The sequence below is a fragment of the Mesoplodon densirostris genome, chromosome 9 (genome assembly GCF_025265405.1).
Source record: "Mesoplodon densirostris isolate mMesDen1 chromosome 9, mMesDen1 primary haplotype, whole genome shotgun sequence".
NCBI classification, from domain to species: Eukaryota; Metazoa; Chordata; class Mammalia; order Artiodactyla; family Ziphiidae; genus Mesoplodon; species Mesoplodon densirostris.
Genome location: NC_082669.1, coordinates 21797514 through 21816146, shown reverse-complemented (window position 1 = coordinate 21816146; position 18633 = coordinate 21797514). Strand labels below are relative to the sequence as shown.

The following is an 18633-nucleotide window of genomic DNA, read 5'->3' as shown; positions in this document are numbered from 1 at the left end:
ACCAGTTACTGGGGGTGGGAGGGAGTGACGTAGGGAGATGGTGAGATGCCTGCACATTTGAACACCTGTGTATAGATCTGAGTGGCCCAACGAGGCCAAGTCTCATTATTCAGGATGTAACCTTCCCTTGATGCCCTGCTCATCAGTAAGGACTCCACCCCAGCATACAGCCGTGTCTACGTCTCCACGTCTAAACTGGCTCATTCAGTTTCTCACGCGTTAAACTGCTGGAGAGATAGTTGCCTGTCTCCTTGAACTGGGGAGGGAGCTGAGGATCTCAGTGTTCATCATACAGCCATTAACCAATCCCTCTGTTTTCCCCAACATGCTCTTCCGCCCTCATCTTTCACAACAACTGGTGTCTCCAACCCCCAAGGCTTCTGAGGGCTCCAGAGCTGCCTTGCTTCTTTCTCATCGTGTCTCTCGCAGGCCCTTGGTATTTAGCTTCTCTGATTAGTTAACTCCTCCTCCTGCTTTTCCAAAAGTTTGTTGACACTGCTTGTCCACTGTTGTCTTTTCTCCGCTTCTCTTTGCCCTTATAGATTTATACGATTAAAAAAATTTTTCCCTTGGTATCATTGTAGTGGGGTTTCAGGAGCATAGAGATAAATGTACTCAATGTATTTAATCTACCCCAACTGAAGAGGAAGTCCTCTTTTTTTCTTTTTTCTTTTTTTTTTTTTTTTGCAGTACGCGGGCCTCTCACTGTCGTGGCCTCTCCCGTTGCGGAGCACAGGCTCCGGATGTGCAGGCTCAGCGGCCATGGCTCAGGGGCCCAGCCGCTCTGCAGCATGTGGGATCCTCCCAGACCGGGGCACGAACCTGTGTCCCCGGCATCAGCAGGCGGACTCCCAACCACTGCGCCACCAAGGAAGCCCCCCATTTTTTTTTTCTTTTTGAGAATTGGAAAGACCTTTTCTATTTTTGGTTTTCTAGTGCATTTTCTAGTCTTTATAACCCCTCAGATATTAACAACTATCTTCAGTTACTTAATCTTTCAGTTGAAAAATCTGTTTCTTAAGATATTGTGTCTTAACCCATCAACCCCTTTTCTGTGTAATGCCCCTGAGCCTTATCTAATCTATCTTGATCTAATACATTGTTCACGATTCTATAGAGCAGGCGTTCGCAAACTTTGCTGATCATCAAAGTCACTGGCTCTACCCCCAAAGACTCTGATTTTGTAGTTCTTAGGTTGGGTGAGGGTAATCTCCATTATTAAAGAATCCCTGGGTGATTAAAACTTTTTTCTTTAATTTTTTCTCATGGAAAAATTTAAACAATATAAAAGAAGACATAATTGTATCATTAACTCCCATGGACACATCACCCAGCTTGAATAATGACCAACTCATGGTCAGTCTTCTTTCATCTATACACACCCAACAACCCCATCCATATATTAGTTTTGCTCCCATATCCTTTTAGAAGAAATTCCAGAATCCTATTATTTCATTTGTAAGTATTTCAGTATGTATCTTCAAAAGACATTCTTAAGAATATGATTACATACCACCATCACACCTAAAAATATTAAATATTAAAAATAATTCCTTAACCTCATTAGATTTCCAGTCAGTGGTCACATTTCCAGTTGTCTCATAAATGTCATTCTTTTTGCTTTTAACAATTTGCTTGAATTGTAATCTAAACAAAGTCCACATAATGAAATTGGTTTCTGTGCCTTTTGATCTACAGGTTCAATCCTCCGGACCTTCCTCCCTCCCTCTCTCTCTCTCTCTCTCTTTCTTCCTATTTATTTGTTGAAGGATTCTCCCCATGGGTTTTTGATGTGTGGCCAATCTGGGAATCAGGACTGCTCTGAAGCAGCCTCAGCAGCCACCCGGAAGGAGAAAGGCTGGAGCAGTCAGTGCTCTGGACCCCTCACCTTTGTGTATGAAGCCTGTACCCCTCCTTCTCCATATCCCCTGCAAACCGTTTAATAACATTGCATTTTTGGCTCTTGTTCACCTTGAGATTTTAAAAAAAGCATTAGTTCTCCTTTCACATGTGTGCATGATTTCTTTTCCTCTCCTTACAATATATGCGTTTATCCTTCTTAAGCATCATCTTTTTGGGGGATGGGGAGCCTCTCTGTTCTAAATTATAGTTCTGCAAGCATGGCGCTGGGCACCTCAGCCAGGATCCAAGAACAATCCCATTAGGTTTTTCCAAATCATTTGGAGGAAGAAGGTGTCTCCTATGGCCCTTCATCCAAGGATTTTCTTGTCTCATGTAGGATCACATTTTGAAAACTTATTAGTTAAGTTGTCAAGTAGCAAGAAGACAATATATTCATAAGAACTACTAACTCCATATTCTCAGTAAATTAAGAAGACATCCAAATGTCTTGGCTTTTGTGGCGTGTGGTGGAGTAAAATCAGGAGGGAGGCAGCTTGGGTAAATGCTGGAGGTGCCTAGTGAACATGACTTGGGATAAGTTGCCCAAATAACTTACTGTCCCAAATAGGACCGTTCTAAGAATGGAATGGTTGCTATTAGTAACTGCACTGGACAGAGAGATTGACGCAGAAATTCTCCTGGTTAAAATGGCATGTGTGGTCCCCCAGGTTGGAGCCAGACAGACTCAAATCCCAGCTCCATCTCTGACAAGTTCCCAGCTTCTCTGAGTCTTGGTTTCCTTATGCCTGTAAGTGATTGCCAGGCAAAATAGGAAAACACATACAAAACACCTAGTACTGCGCCTTGAGTGTGTTGAATGCTCAACAGTGTTTTTATTTTGTAAATCATGTCATCATTTTTCTACTGGGAGATTCTGTATGTATTTGTCCACTCTACCAGTGGGGCTGGAGGCAGCCAGAGTGTGTCACGTGACAGTCTCCGGTATCCAGCATTGGGGGCCTGAGGTGCACCCACAGTGGGAGATCCACTTTCTTTGTCCTTGGTCTATCTGCTTTGTAATACTTCCATGCTTTGAAAAATATGATTTAACTCACAGATCAGTCGGACCTATAAAATATTAAGAAGGACGTGGAGCTCTACAGCCCACAATTCCTCTGACCAGGGCCCCGAGGACCCGGCTCCTGGCCTGCTGCTCCCAGGCCTTCTCCTCTGTCTATTATATTCTGAATATCAAGAACCATCATGCATTGTTGACATGATGGGGCAAAGGAAACAAAAGATTAATTAGAAAATGGTCCTTGCTTTGTTCCTCCCAAATGAAAGAAGCCGATTTCAAGCAGTCTAAATGAAGCCTGCATTTCCCAAAGCCTATCGAGAAGACAGTGCAAAGAAAAATAGGGTGCAAACAATTGCAAAGCAATCAGTCATAATAAAATCTATTTACTTATGGCCCTTACTCTATGTGCCAGGCATTGTCCTAAATATAAAAATAAATAGGTAACATTTCTTTCATTAGGAATTGTTATCTTTATCGAGTCATTCTGAAAATAAATTTAAGATAGCCATGTCACAGGCCCTTACAGATTTGTGAAATGGGTAACTGTTAAACGAGAAATCATCGCTTACCACAATTATTGACAGTCCTGGGATGTACGAAGGTGTGAGACTTAGTGTCTGATCTTAAGGGGCTTATAATCCAAGCAAGATAACAAATTTGTCCATTAAAAAAAAAGAAAAAAAAAAACCCCAAACGACTGAAATTGCACAGGCCAAGTGCCCATCATGTGAGTTCAGAGAACAGAGCAAGTATCGAGTGCTGGGCAAGCATGGGTGCTTCCGGGAAGGAGTAGGGGGTGCTGGGAACCAGGAGGGACACGGTGAGAAGAGGGGGCGCTCCTGGCAACGGGCGCAGCACCCGCAGAGCCAGGCAGGTGGCTGCATGGGCGCACCAGGCACTGGAAGAGGCTGAGGGCAGTGGAGGGAGGAGGGAGATGGGTGTTCAGTAGAAGGTTTCAAAAATAAAGAAAATCTCTCAGAATGAAGAACAGAAGGACAAAGAAGTGGGGAAAAGAAAAGAAAGAACAAGTAAGTAAAACAGGGAGGGAACAGCAGGGGGAGAAGAGGGGGTCCAACTTCTAACCAACAGAACAGAAAAAAAAAAAAGATGAAATACCAAAAAAAAAAATTCAAGAAAATTTCTCAGATTTGAAGGATGTCATCTCTTTGAAAGTTCCACTGAATGAATAACCTAATAAATGGAAAAGGACCTTTTCAAGCATATCATTATAAACATTCTCCAGAGAGAAAAGAATTATAGATTAAATACAAGGAATCAGGAATGAGAAGAGCATTGCGTTTCAGTACGTGAGCTTGATGGTCCTGTCTAACTCTTTGGTCTTGTTTATGGTTTCCTTTGCTGTGCAAGAGCTTTTAAGTTTCATTAGGTCCCATTTGTTTATTTTTGTTTTTATTTCCACTTCTCTAGGAGGTGGGTCAAAAAGGATCTTGCTGTGATTTATGTCATAGAGTGTTCTAAGTGTCCATCAACAGATGAATGGATAAAGAAGATGTGGCACATATATACAGTGGAATAGTACTCAGCCATAAAAGGAAACGAAATTGAGTTATTCGTAGTGAGATGGATGGACCTAGAGTCTGTCATACAGAGTGAAGAAAGTCAGAAAGAGAAAAACAAATACCGTATGCTAACACATATATATGGAATCTAAGGAAAAGAAAAAAAAAAAGGTCATGAAGAACCTAGGGGTAAGACAGGAATAAAGACACAGACCTACTAGAGAATGGACTTGAGGATATGGGGAGGAGGAAGGGTAAGCTTTGACAAAGTGAGAGAGTGGCATGGACATATATACACTACCAAACGTAAAATAGATAGCTAGTGGGAAGTAGCTGCATAGCACAGGGAGATCAGCTAGGTGGTTTGTGACCACCTAGAGGGGTGGGATAGGGAGGGTGGGAGGGAGGGAGACGCAAGAGGGAAGAGATATGGGAACATATGTATATGTATAACTGATTCACTTTGTAATAAAGCAGAAACTAACACACCATTGTAAAGCAATTATACTCCAATAAAGATGTTTAAAAAAAAATGTTCCATATTCCATCCCCACCCAGAACACACGACATGGGGTAAAGTGGTGTTTATTTTAAAATTAGAATACCAGGACCATACCCTCCTGGGAACAATGAGCTGTTACAGGTTGGGTTTCTTCCTCTGTTGTGACACTTTAGATTATTTCAATCCACGCCCGAGTCATAGAGGCAGGTTGGCAAGGAGATTTTTCTAAAGGTTTTTTTCTCCTGGCTTAGAGCCAAAGGTTTTGTCCTCTGACCTTTTTTGCATCTAATCCATGTCAGGTCACCACAAGTAAAACTAAAAGGAGGTTAAGTGGAAAAACCAAAAGCCAAAATCCCACCAAGCACAAAGCCCCAAGCCTGCGGGCTCAGTTTTAGAAGCTCATCATTTTGAAATAGTGGGATCGCTAGGGTAAAAGACTAGTTCTCGTTTACCCCCACTCCCCCACCCCCATTTGTTTGATGCCTGATTTGTTTCTAGTTGCAGCAGGGAGGTCAGAGCAAGCCAGGAAAATGAATGGAATCAGCCTCCTGCCGGGCAGCCTGGAGCGGGCGGGTGTTAGGGATGAGCATAAAGCCAGCTCCCTTTCCTGGGCCGGGGCCGATGTAACTCACTGGAGTGGCAAATTACATCAGACCTACAGCTGTAACCCGACATTATGATTAATTTGATCAGTAATTTCTCCTGTTTTTCATTTTAATCGGTGTGACTATTCTGCTGTGGCAGGTCTTTCAGATCTAATTAAGATAAATTTCCGAGTAAAAGACTTGGCAGACTTTCCGAGTCAAATCCAGGCATCAAGTGTGAAGACCTGCCGTCCCAGTCAATCACCTTTGGGGAGGGCCGGGCGGCACCCAGCCATCAGCCATTCACACTTAAGCAAATTCATAATCTCCAGCACTGCTTAGTCATTCTCTCAAAACGTCCCAGGCAGGAAAGGAAAGAAAGGAAAGCCCCAGACAATGTCATTTCTCCCTCTGTGCTCACACTCCACTGATTTGCCCAGACTACATAGATAACCCTGTAAGTGGACCCTTGACTGAATCCCTGAGTTGGTGTTTCTGAAAAAGATTTTAAATATATATGTGCATATGTATGTACCAAAGAAACACAGAGATGTCTACACACAAATGTGGAACACACATACATATAACTCTGAAGATTTAAAGTCTACAGCGACTTCCCTGGTGGTCTAGTGGTTAAGATTCCTCACTTCCACCGCAGGGGGCGTGCGTTCAATCCCTGGTTGGGGAACTCAGATCCGGCATGCCGCGGTGCGGCCAAAAAGAAAAACAAAACAAAAACAAGATTTAACGTCTACATACACACATAGAGTCTAAGGCAAGCCCACAGCCAGCCATGTGTTGGATGCACATTGGCAGGGTTTAAGGGTGTAGTTTCCCAATTTGTTTTCTTTTAGCTCCACCCATGCATTCATATATGCATCCTAAGGCTAGTGGCTGATATTTGTACAAGTTCAGGTAGGTCTCTGTTCTTTGAAGATGAAGATGCTAATGAGCAGGACCTGCCTGTTCGATCAGGCAGACATCGGGCTGGTGTCAAGGATGTGCCTGAGTTACTGGAAATACAAGATGACACTTACAAGAAATATAAAACGACAGGCAAGAACTTCAGAAGGGTGGATGTTTTTGAAAACTTATCTCGCATTTACGAAGAAAACACTGCATCACCATGAGGGCACAGCTCCCAATGATCATAAAGCAAATTCTCCATTCTAACAGGAATGGCCATCTCGGAGAACAAACGTGGCTGGAGTGAAGATGCTGAATTTGAACGTCATTTTGTACACGTTCGTGTCACCCCTGATTAAGAGCGTTGAGAAGTCTTACAAGCTGCACTATAGGATTTTTCACCAGCCACTACATTCTGACTCTGGGTCTGAATGATTTTTGCCACCTGTTTTGCATGTAGCTTGGCTTTTGCTCTTGAAAAAGTGTATTGAAATGATGATGGAAGAGGAGACTCCCTCCCCCTCTTCTGAGGCACACAGTCTCAAGGGCACTTTCATGGCTGCGTGAAAGGCCGTGGCAGGAAAGTAGGTAGCTGTGATCGTTGTATCTGGTTATGTAGCAAGGCGATCTAGGGTCTAAAAACTGGAATGAGACCTTCTGACTTCTCACAGAGATCCTGTCGGCTACCTCAGCTCTAAGGTAGTTAGTGGCCACAGGCCACTCTCATCTCTTCGTACTTGAGTTTCAATTTGGTGGAAATGCTTTCAACAAAACTAGTGTATTTACTAAATAAAGAGAAGATGTGGCTGAGTCCTCACCCCCAACCTCAGCGTTAACTGGTTCTTGAGCCATGTAAGAGCAAGACTGAAATCAGGAAGAAAGACCAAGACGTGAAAGTAAGAGTCTTTCTGCCACCAGGGCATCTACCTCCATCTTCATCTGCAAGGAGAGAAATCATTATCTGATTTAAGTGAGATCTCTTTTGAAAGATAGACATGCCACAGTGAGAAGAATACAAAGAGGCAGATTTGCACGGTGGACAAGGTTTCAGGTCAGGGAGACCTCGGTTTGCATCTTGCCTCTCATAGGTCCTCCCCCCTAACTTCCTCATCTGTGAAATGGCGCTAGTGGGGCCGCCAAAGTTCACAGAGTAGAGCTTTGCTACTCAAGATATGGGCGAGGGACCAGCAACATCAGCATCCCCTTGGGAGCTGGTTGGAAATGCAGACTCTGGGGTGGGCTCTTTGCCCCAGAGCTACCGAATCAGAGTCCACATCTGTCAAGGTCCCAGGGGGATTCATATGTAACGAAAGCTTGAAAAGTCCTAGTATAGATTAGATGGGTCAACCCTTGAACAGCAGTTGGAACATCTAACAAGCTCTCAATCAGCAGCAGTTGTTCTTGCGTGGAGAGAATGTTAAACGTTCTGAAAGGATTCTCTCTTTCCCCTGTTACAATCTGAGTATCAGATGTGAATCGCCAGGTTTGAGATTCTTCTGCAAATACTGGCTAATAACCCAACTTCAGAACTGGGAAGAGGCTCTAGTGGATAACTGTATATATATACACACATACAGATATGGTTGTTTTCATTCCATGATGGGCTGTGAATCTGGGGAGGGGCAGGGCAGAAGTTAACACGGGTTCATTCTTCTGAGAAATGAAGACCTAGTTTTACTATATCACAGAAGCAAAGTTAGCGCCAACGCATGCAGCCAACAGATCTGGTAAAAAGCATTTTGTATAAACAGGAGGTAGGCATTTGCTCTTTTAGAAATGAACAATTGGGAGCCTATTTATTGATATAAGACCACAGGCAGTTGTCCTGAACCCTGGCCCCAGACTGGAATCTCCTGGGGAACTTAAAAAAAAAATGCTCTTACCCACGCTTCGCCCCACTCAGGTTCAGTCAGAATCTCTGGGTGGGACCCAGGCATCGGTATTCTTAAAAAACTCCTCAGGGAATCCCAATGTGCATCCCATGCAGAGAGCCACTGGCATTGAGTTTGGAAACTGTCTTTTGGGAAAGAAGGTAAAGGATGGAACAAAATACAGTGGGTGGTATGGGCATGGCTCCAGCTATTTGTAGATGGTGTGGCTTGGCTGAGTCCAGAAGAGGGAGGGAGTCAAGCAAGGCAGTGAGATGATGGGCCCCTGGGGCCTAGAAAATATTTGGTTATACGGGGTCTTTCTGGTATGAAGACCCCCACTTCATCACTTAAGGAGACTCACTAGCAATGAAAATGGTGTGCAGGTGGTACCTTGAAGATGCTTAAAATGAATCCACTGTGATTGTTACATTCAGGGAGCTTGGAAAATACCCCATCTTTGCTTTCTGCCTTTAATAACTTTCTGCCTTGTCCAGGTTGGTTCCAAGGACCATTTGGTTTTTGCCCTAAATTGTTCAAATTCTTTCCATGGGGTGCAGAATACTGCAGGTGATAGCTACTCTAAGGAATGTTACTTTTTAGAACCTTAGACAAGAGCACAAGATTATTTCCCCTCTGATTTAAAATACAGACATTTCCAAGCCAGCCAGGCTCAGGAGACCTTTCCTTGGGGGAAGTGAGAGGATTTCTCTGAAATCTTATCCTCTCTGAAGCCTTCAACATTGCTTTGCTCTCTTTAAATGCCACATTCATAACCTCCCAGTGCAAAGGACAAAGAGTTCAACAAAGAGCAGCCAGCCTCTGGGAGGGTACGGAGTCCAGCTGAGAAGAAGAAGGATATCCCTAACTTTACTTCCTTTTTATGTCAGTTAAATATTTTCTGGTGTAGAAAACTAAGTGGTGGCGCCAGGCGGATCCCTGTCAAATGACAGTTCAGACAAAATGTATCGGGTTGGAAAGGTTGCATTGATTGGAGCCCAACTGGGCCTTCAGACACTAGTTCCCAGAAGAGAGCTGTCAGCATACAAATGCACCACTGTGTTCATCTGTGGCCTTGCAGGCATCCCCACTGTGTGGCTGACAACACGGAACTGCCCTTTCCCGTGGACGGCCACTCTGAGGGGCAACTGAACTTTTGCCACATGGGTTCCTCTTATGCATGAAAAAAGAGACTCTGGAACTGGTCTTCTCAATATGGCGCCTTTCTCTATCTTATCTCTGCACTCTTAGGGCCCCAGCATTGGTGTTTGAAGCCAGAATGCCCAATTTACTTCTCAACAGTGGGGGATGAAAGAGAAAGAAAACACCAGTGCCTTGGAGGGTCTTTTTTTTTTCTCTTTTAAATAGGAAACAGAAAAAGAGCCAGGATAAGAGCTTTATAACTATGACAATGCCCCACAGACAAGGGGTTTTGACAGCCTGGTACCCTAGAGGACTTAGTCCTGGCTACAGATTTTAGACTGACTTGACCTGTTGTTTGGAATCCAACCCCTCTTAAAACACAAGGGTGGAGATCGAGGTTGTCAGGGTATTGGGGGCTCTCCTGACTCCTGGAAATTCCTCAGTCACGAGACAGGAAGGGTGGAGATGAGAGGAGGGGAGGGTGTGCCCTCTCCCTGGCCTATTGATTCCATGGGTTTGCCAAGGGCTATATGGTCCAGTGGTACCCTGCTCTCACTTCTCCAGGTCCTGGCATGGGGAGGCATGATTCCAGGTGCAGTGGTGTGTGAACAGGAGAAATGATGGACAGTGAAGAAGAGGAGAGGGGAGGAAGGGCCATCTGAAGGAGAAGGTCTCCAAGACCTCAGCCGCCATGAGGGGCACCCCAGCCAGACCCTCCTTCGTTTTTTTGACTCAATGATTTTGCTTGTTGCCAACTGTAAGGACCATCCTTGGTTTCGGCTTTCCCTGCTCTTACTTTGGTTTGGAGCCTTTCCTTCTCTTCTTTCCCCAATCTTTCTATACTTTCTTTTCTCCACTGTCCAATCCATTGGATTAGATATGTGGATTTTTCCATGATGTTCTAGGTAAGGAAAGGCAAGGTTATTTTAGTTGTGCGGATTGTACAATAGAGGAGGAAGCCTTAGAGCAGTGGTTGCTGAAGGACTTTCCCATGGGATATTAATCAGTGTTATATGAAAAAGAAAAAGGTTCAGTGGTTACATAAGTTCGGGAATTTCTTGGTTCAATGATGTGAACTAGACATCTTTACTACAGGATGTCTTTTAGCTTTTAGTATTCTAATATTCATCAAGATATACCCAGGAGGCTAGGGTTGTTGTGAGTGGCTCTGAGGAAAGCCAGTTCTGGGGGTGTCTTGGGCTCGCTGAGGGGGCCCCTCGTGAACGGTGGCAAAAGGAGATAATCGCAGCACCAACCTGCTGGCTGCAGAGACTGCAAGTCTGGAAGAGCAGCTGTAAGGATGGGGAGGAGTGATGCTGATGGCAGATAAAGTCCTCCGATGGGAAAGAGCCTGGTTTCCACCTGCCATCATGGGTGTGGTTTCTTTGGTGTTTCTGACCATCTACTATCTAGATCCATCCGTTCTGTCAGGAGTTTCCTGTTTTGTTATGTTTCTGTGCTTGGCTGACTACCTTGTTCCCATTCTGGCGCCTAGAATTTTTGGCTCCAATAAATGGACCACTGAGCAACAGCAGTGATTCCATGAAATTTGCAGCAATCTAGTAAAAACTTGACGCAGAGCTGTGGGCTGGTGGAAACGCCTCTTTACACGAAAGGAAGAAAAGCCTACAATGCACTTCATGACCATGATCATTTCCCTTGCTGAGGTTGCTTGGGTAGGACAGCAGGTCCACAACATCTGTCTCTTTTGATAGTGACGTTCTTACTCTTGCTTCCTGGACTAAACCAACATGGAATCATTTTGAAGTACATTGGAACGGCCGAAAGAGAGATAAAAAAGCTTCTCAAACAAAAGGAAAAGAAAAATGAATAATGCATCTGCTTTATTCAGTATGATTAATGGTGTCCTTGGGGACAGTGTCTGTTATGCTGTCTGGATACTAAAACGTTACAGATGGGGCTCTTTGCTGTCCCTCATTCTGCGCTTAGTTAGTAGAAATTCCGACTTGCCAAGTAAGGCTTTATGCCCAGTGTCTTCATGGCTGTGTTCTCATCAGCTGGCCTTATACGGACAACTCATTCATCATTACCACGTGTCTTGGTTTTTCTCACCCAGGGTTAACTGAACTCTTACTTTTAAAATAATATAGTGGTGGACTTCATCCTTTAGTACAGTTAACAGTGGCTTGGGATAACTGTTCAAGTTGATCTTAGCTTTAGCTGGATACAAGATAGTGGTCTGTGACTACAGGAAGCTGGTTCTACTGTCTGCTTCCACACTCTGCTTAAACAACTGTCTGGCTTCGTGAATATAGAAACCAAGTTTACCACTTCTGATGAAGAGACCAATTAAGATTCACTCCTCCTTCTGTTTTGATACCGTGGGAGAAGAATCCTCATGGAATAAAATGAACCTAATTCCATGGCCTAGTATGTGTTGGCTTCTCCCTTGTGCAGAATTTAGCAATTTGTTGGAAACATGGATCCTTCCTCCCAAATGGGGAATCGGACAGGCTTAGAACTCTTGTTCCCTTGCACTTAAACTTGAAGTTAGTACATCCTTAAAGGCTTTTTAGTAGCAGGCTTACACAAGATGGTATTTAGGATTTTTAGCATACTTTTAATTTCAGATTTTCAGCTAACTGAAACTAAAGGACATACATAATAGGTTAAGAGTCATGTCTATGACCTTCACTCCAAGACCAGCCAATAAAGAACAAAACTCATCCTGTGTTTAGTCAAGATTCATTTCAGTAGAAAATCCTACTGGTTTTTCAAGACCAGAATAAGCCTTTAAAGGTAAGCCTCAAGATTCTCATTTTATGGTAACAATGGCTGCTTTTGGTCCCAATAGATGGAGTAGTTGAAATCTGTAGGAATGAACCTCTGAGGGCTGGAAATGTGACATATTTGGGAACAGTTCTTAAACTGATTAACTAGCTGTCATATAGTTTTGTGAATTTATTGCACGGATGCTGTAAAACCTGGACCTCGTGGTGTATCTGTTCCTAAATAAGTGTTGTTTTTTCCCCTTCAACATTGCTGTAAACAGTGGCACTCATGTAGCATATGTTACACTTTTCTTTTTTAAGGTTTTGTATACAAACTACCATAATTTACATGTGTTGCCTCATTGTAAATAAGCTTGTCTTCCTATCTGGATTTTTGTGTGTATGTGTGTTCTACCAATTAACTACTTTTGCAGTTTTAATCCTGTATTATTTCTTCTACTTTGTTTTGTGTAAAAGGGGAAAAATAAAAAAGCTGGAATTCCAAAAACTATGGAATCCATTTTCAATAAAATCTCTTTGGACTAGAATTTTGTAGAAGACATTTTGAGAAATGTTGCCTTAGAAAATGCTGGAAGCCAAATAAGGAAAAAATAATATTTCACCAACAACCCAAATGAACATTGCAGAGAGGGTCAAATATAAACGGAGGTGCTCTGAGGTCTGACAATGACGCTGAGGAAGCTGTTTCAACGTTCTAACACTCTTATTTCCTTGAATCTGAATGAAGATGATTTTTGCCTCTTCTGGTTGTTGGGAGGAGGAAATGAGAGGCTGAAGTCCTTAGAGAGTATAAGATACCGTTGAAAAATGCTAATGATTATTAGAACTGTGAACCCATGAGGCCAATGAAATAATGTATATAAAAATGCACTTTGTAAATTTCAAAACACACTGCAAATATTAGCCAAATAGCATCAGGAGTATCTCTTGAGTCCTACATATGTGTCGTGGGTAACGGTGTTTTACATACGTAGTTCTTTCTTCCTGCATAATGCAAACCACCTTATCTGTGTTATTTCATAAATAGACTGTAAAGCTGGAACGGACTTAAAGATTACCTACTATAAACTTTCCATGTAATAAGTGACACACCGAGTCCCAGAGATTAGGTGACTTGCCCAAGGTCACACAGCTAGTGAGGGGCAGAGTCAGCCACACCAAGATTCTTCCTGTTTACTCACACACTGAAAAGTACAACTTTGGGAATTTAGAAGGAAATAGGAGATTTTGGTTCTTATTTATATTGATGAAGAAAGTGAGGTTCTGTGGGTTGAAGTGAGATTCCTTTAATCTCCACACGCCTCCTAGGCCTTTGTGCAGCCCTGACCTGTATGGCATGAGCTCTACCCTCCCTCTGCTAAGTCCCCCTCCTCAGAGAACCTCCAAACCTCTCTGACGCAACAAAACTCACGTGTCATTATTAGCCGCATTCTAGCTTGTAAGTGGTTTCACGTGGTATACCGTGCATAATTTTGTGGTGTACATGTGCATTATAAATCCCATGACTATTTGCTTTTTGTTCAACTTCAAGTGGGTCTCTTTGTCTCATAGTCCTCCTTGGATTATATCTATAGTCAAGGAAGGCAAAGAGGCAGGCAGGATATTGATGTTTTTTGTGGGCCAGCTATTAGGAACTGAATTAGATACTCTCAAACAAATCATCTCATTTAATCCTCACATCGACCCTCCAACCAATGAGGAAACTGAGGCTCGGAAGGATGGGTTGAGCTCACCTAACTGCCCAGCAGAACCAGCATCTGAGCCCAGGTCTGTCTTGCTTCTAAAGACCATGCTTGGTACTTCTCTGGCGGTACAGTGGTTAAGAGTCCGCCCTGCAACGTGGCAGACACAGGTTCGATCCTTGGTCGGGGAACTAGGATCCCACACGCTGTGGGGCAGCTGAGCCCACGCACCACAACTACTGAGCACACGAGCCACAGCTAGAGAGGCCACATGCCACAACTACTGAGTCCTCGCACCACAACTAGAGAGAAGCCCGCGCTACAACAAAGAGCATGCGCACTGCAACTAAGACCCGAGGCAGCCAGAAATAAATAAATAAATAAATATTTAAAAAAAAAAAAGATCATGCTTGCCCTATGGCATTATGCTGTTCTGCAAACCTTGCTTAAGGCCACAGTGCACCTCATAGGTGCTTAATAAATGCAGATAATGGCAAAAGTGCTTTCTTTACAATCTGGAGAATATTCACTTGCAAGCCTATACTTTGGGAGTCAATTTAAAAGCCTGTGGACTTTTAAAAACTACAACTCACACCAGTCAGAATGGTCAACATCAAAAAATCTACAAACAATAAAAGCTGGAGAGGGTGTGGAGAAAAGAGAACCCTACTACACTGTTGGTGGGAATGTAAACTGGTATAGCTACTATGGAAAACAGTATAGAAGTTCCTTAAAAAACTAAAATTAGAGCTCCTGTATGATCCAGCAATCCCAGTATATATCCAGAGAAAAACATGGATCGAAAGGATATATGCACCCCAACATTCAGAGCAGCACTGTTTACAATAGCCAAGACACTGAAGCAACATAAATATCCATCGACAGATGAATGGGTAAGGAAGATGTGGTACATATATACAATGGAATATTACTCAGCCATTGAAAAGAATGAAATAATTCCATTTGCAGCAACATGGATGGACCTGGAGATTATCATGAAGTGATAGTAAGGGCAGTAAGTGAAGTCAGACAGAGAAAGACAAATATCATATGATTTCACTTATATGCGGAATCTAAAAACATGATACAAATGAACTTATTTACAGAACAGAAACAGACTCACAGACTTAGAGAATGAACTTATGGTTACCGGGGGGAGGGGGGGAGGAGGGATAGACTGAGAGTTTGGGACTGACATGCACGCACTGCTATATTTAAAAGAGATAACCAACAAGGACCTACTGTATAGCACAGGGAACTCTGCTCAATATTCTATAAAAGCCTAAATGGGAAAAGAATTTGAAAAAGGATAGATACATGTATATGTAAAAAAAATAATAAAATAAACTACAAAAATAAAAGCCTGTGGAAAATTTACCTCAAGCCTATAGGGAATGAATCGAGGCTAAACTACAAGAAATAACACTTGATCATGAAAGCACAAGAATATTGTATTAAGTTAACATAAATACTGGCTATGTCTTGCTTATTCAGAGCGAAATGCCAGCCAGCATATTTTGGGCAGCTCACACTGCCACCTGTATCTATGCACATGCAGGCAAAACTGTTTCAGAAGCATTCTGAACTAGACTTTAGGATTAGCTTATCAGCTACATCCAACAGACAGTGATGGGACCCAAGCTGGGTGTGTGGCTCCACGCTCACCACTGAACTTGCTGCAGACAAGCCAGGGATCTGCCCCACTGTCGCGATCAGAGTGGTGCTGTTTACTTGAGAAGGTGTAACTTGCCGTGTTCAAATGCTGCAGGAATCTTTCCACGGCCCCTTTTGAGTCTGGCATCCTTTCCATCCACTGCTACTTGATGTGAGCTTCCAAAGTCAGTGGTGTGAACATACCATCTTCTTTGCTAAACCCCTTTCTACATGATTTGACTAATCTATGGACCAGTAGCCAGGAATGGTACATCTAGACGATGACAAAGAAGTACCACAGTATATAAGTATATACTTGGTAAACTAATTTTTCCCCCTGCTGCTCTCAAAGCAATATAAACTTTGTTGTTCCTCCTGGATCTCAAATGCTTCTAATAAATTCTTTGAAATGTCAGTAATGTTGAACTGAGGGGTTTTTTTTTTAAAGGAGATTTTCTTTCTTTCATAAAAGGAAAAATTGTCCCTTGCCAAGAATGTAGCTAAATATGTTTTGTTTATTTTATTCAGGGCTGAATACGGTTGGATAAAGGGACTCCCGTTTCTCACCCAACATCTTGCTGAATGAGGGAATCACGAATGAAGCCCTCCATGTACTGGATAGTCAAATAAACAGAAATAAAGTCATACTGTTTCATATCTGTAGTATAATTAACATTTGCTTAACAAATGTATAGCCTATGAAGCATTTTCATTAGTATGTTATATTTAATCTTCATGAGAACTCTCTGGGCTTGGATGGATTTTCTCATCCATTAATAATGACATTTCCTTTGGCTAAGAGGAAGACTTACTCACTCCGTGTGGACAATTCCAGTTTTTAAAAGGTCCTCATGGCCTGGGTTGCTCTGGGAGAATGTTGTCTACATAGTAATCCTTCTGACATTTTCACCAAACTTACTTAATCTCATAAACCATAAATTAGTTCAGTGAAAAATATCAGCCAAAGAAGTTTTTTGATTGTCATAACATCTCATTTCAATAAAAAGTGATTGGTTTATTAGACCTGTACAATACACAGGAGGATGGGTTTCTACAGCACCTCCCTGTACCAATCCATTATCCAACATGCACTTGTTTTTCTACTGTGCAAAATTTGGTACGATTTTCAAGTTCAGCTAGAAAGTGGCATCCGACACCTGGCTGAAATTTCCAGTGGACAGAATGCCGTTGACCTTGGAGAGTATTTGCTAAGTATATCATTTACACAGCTGGTAGCCAAGCTGAGACAAGTGAGGAACTCATTTCAGGCACAAAATTTAAGGGTGTTGGGTTTCCCTGGTGGTGCAGTGGTTAAGAATCCGCCTGCCAATGCAGGGGGCATGGGTTCGAACCCTAGTCCGGGAAGATCCCACATGCTGCAGAGCAACTAAGCCCATGCGCCACAACTACTGAGCCTGTGTGCCGCAACTATTGAAGCCTGCACGCCTAGAGCCTGTGCTCCACAACAAGAGAAGCCACTGCAATGAGAAGTCCGCTCGCCGCAACTAGAGAAAGCCCACGAGCAGCAACAAAGACCTAACACAGCCAAAAATAAGTAAGTAAATAAATAAATAAATGTGCAATTAAAAAAAAAATTAAGGGCGTGCCCCCCACACATTGATCAAGATGAAGAACATCTAATGCGATATTTTAAAAGTCAAAATGAATGCAAAAATTTCATGACCAACAAAATCAGTGTTAACTGATTTTTCCTTTTGCCTCAGACTCCAATATGGCTCAATACTGTTACTGATCCTATATTTTAAAATGCGATATTTAGTTCATCATGGATTTTGGCATTCATTTTGATTTTTTAAAGACTGAATTAAAATATGATCTCTCTTGATGACTGCAGTTTTGCGTGCGCTTTGAATCCTGCATCTGAGAATGAATGCCTCACTTGTCTTATCTTAGTCTTGGTCCAGGCGAGGAGAATTTTACACTTGATTCAGCCCTGTGTAGACTGAGTTCTACTAGAATTTATAATGACCACAGAGGGGTTATATAAATATGCCTGCAAAAGGTACCAGAATATGCCATCCCAAAATATGCCACTTGGACATGAGGATTATTTTGCACTGACGGGAACTGAGAATCAGTAGATACAAGAAAAGCTCTCTGCCAACCTCCTGTTTTGCCTAAAAGCAGGACATAAATTTGTAAAGGTGGCTCCCCTCCCCTCTCTACCAGGAAGGACAGGAGTTAATTACTGGAGACAAGTCTAGACCCTTATCAGCCTAGAGATGGCACCAGAAGAATCTGTATAACAAATCTTGCTTATCTACCATTAGTTTCCCCATATATTTGCCTTCCCACAGTTTGCCACACTTAGAAGCTCACAGTCTTTTTCCTTGGTCTTGTCACTTCTCTAAAAATGTACTGTTCTTTTGTTAAGATGCTATAGAAGCCCGAGTTTTAACCACCCTTTTGAGTTGCTCATCACTAAGTGCTCCCGTGTGTATGCATGATGCATGTGTCATAAACTTTTGTTTGTTTTTCTCTTCTTAATCTGCCCCTTGTTAGTCTACTTTACAGGCCCCTAGCTTGAGAACCTAGGAAGAATAGAGGAAAAGAAGAGTTTTTTCTCCCCTGTACCTGCATAGGTCACTCAAGTGAGTTTTAGAGGTTTGTAACATAAAACTCCAAATAAAAGGGAAAGAGTTCCAGAAAGTATTTAATTTTACCTTCTCTATTTATAGATGAAAAAAAAAACTTAGACCCACCAAGCTTTGACTCATATTGTGTCAAATTAAGACTAACTGCTGGGGAGAGAGGGGGTTGGCCCCAGGCACTGGGCCTTTTCTATAGGAAGGAGACACGCTTGGAGACCATTTGCTTTAAAAGGATGGAAATCATGTAGGTCTAACTCCTTCTTGAGGGCTTGGGCTCTTTGTTTTAAAAAGTGATAATATACCACCCTCTCCATCACTCTGGAAAGTAGTACTGAAAGTTTGCTGGGGGAGGGGGAAACATCCCACATGAGAAGATCAGGAGGCTGAGCTTGCTGCATTGCAGAGGTGGAATCTGAATGCAGTTTTACTCCTGGATGCCTGAGTGGTACCAAGACCTTTACATTAGCAAATGCACGTGGTCGAGAACAAT

At 42.6% G+C, this 18633-nt stretch overlaps 1 protein-coding gene and 1 pseudogene across 2 annotated transcripts in view; one reads left to right on the top strand and one right to left on the bottom strand.

Moving 5' to 3' along the window:
• POU6F2 (POU class 6 homeobox 2) overlaps positions 1-18633 on the bottom strand; it is a 480044-nt gene that overhangs the window by 95340 nt on the left and 366071 nt on the right. The window lies entirely within an intron of this gene.
• Positions 10686-11277, top strand: LOC132496240 (ADP-ribosylation factor-like protein 6-interacting protein 1; annotated as a pseudogene).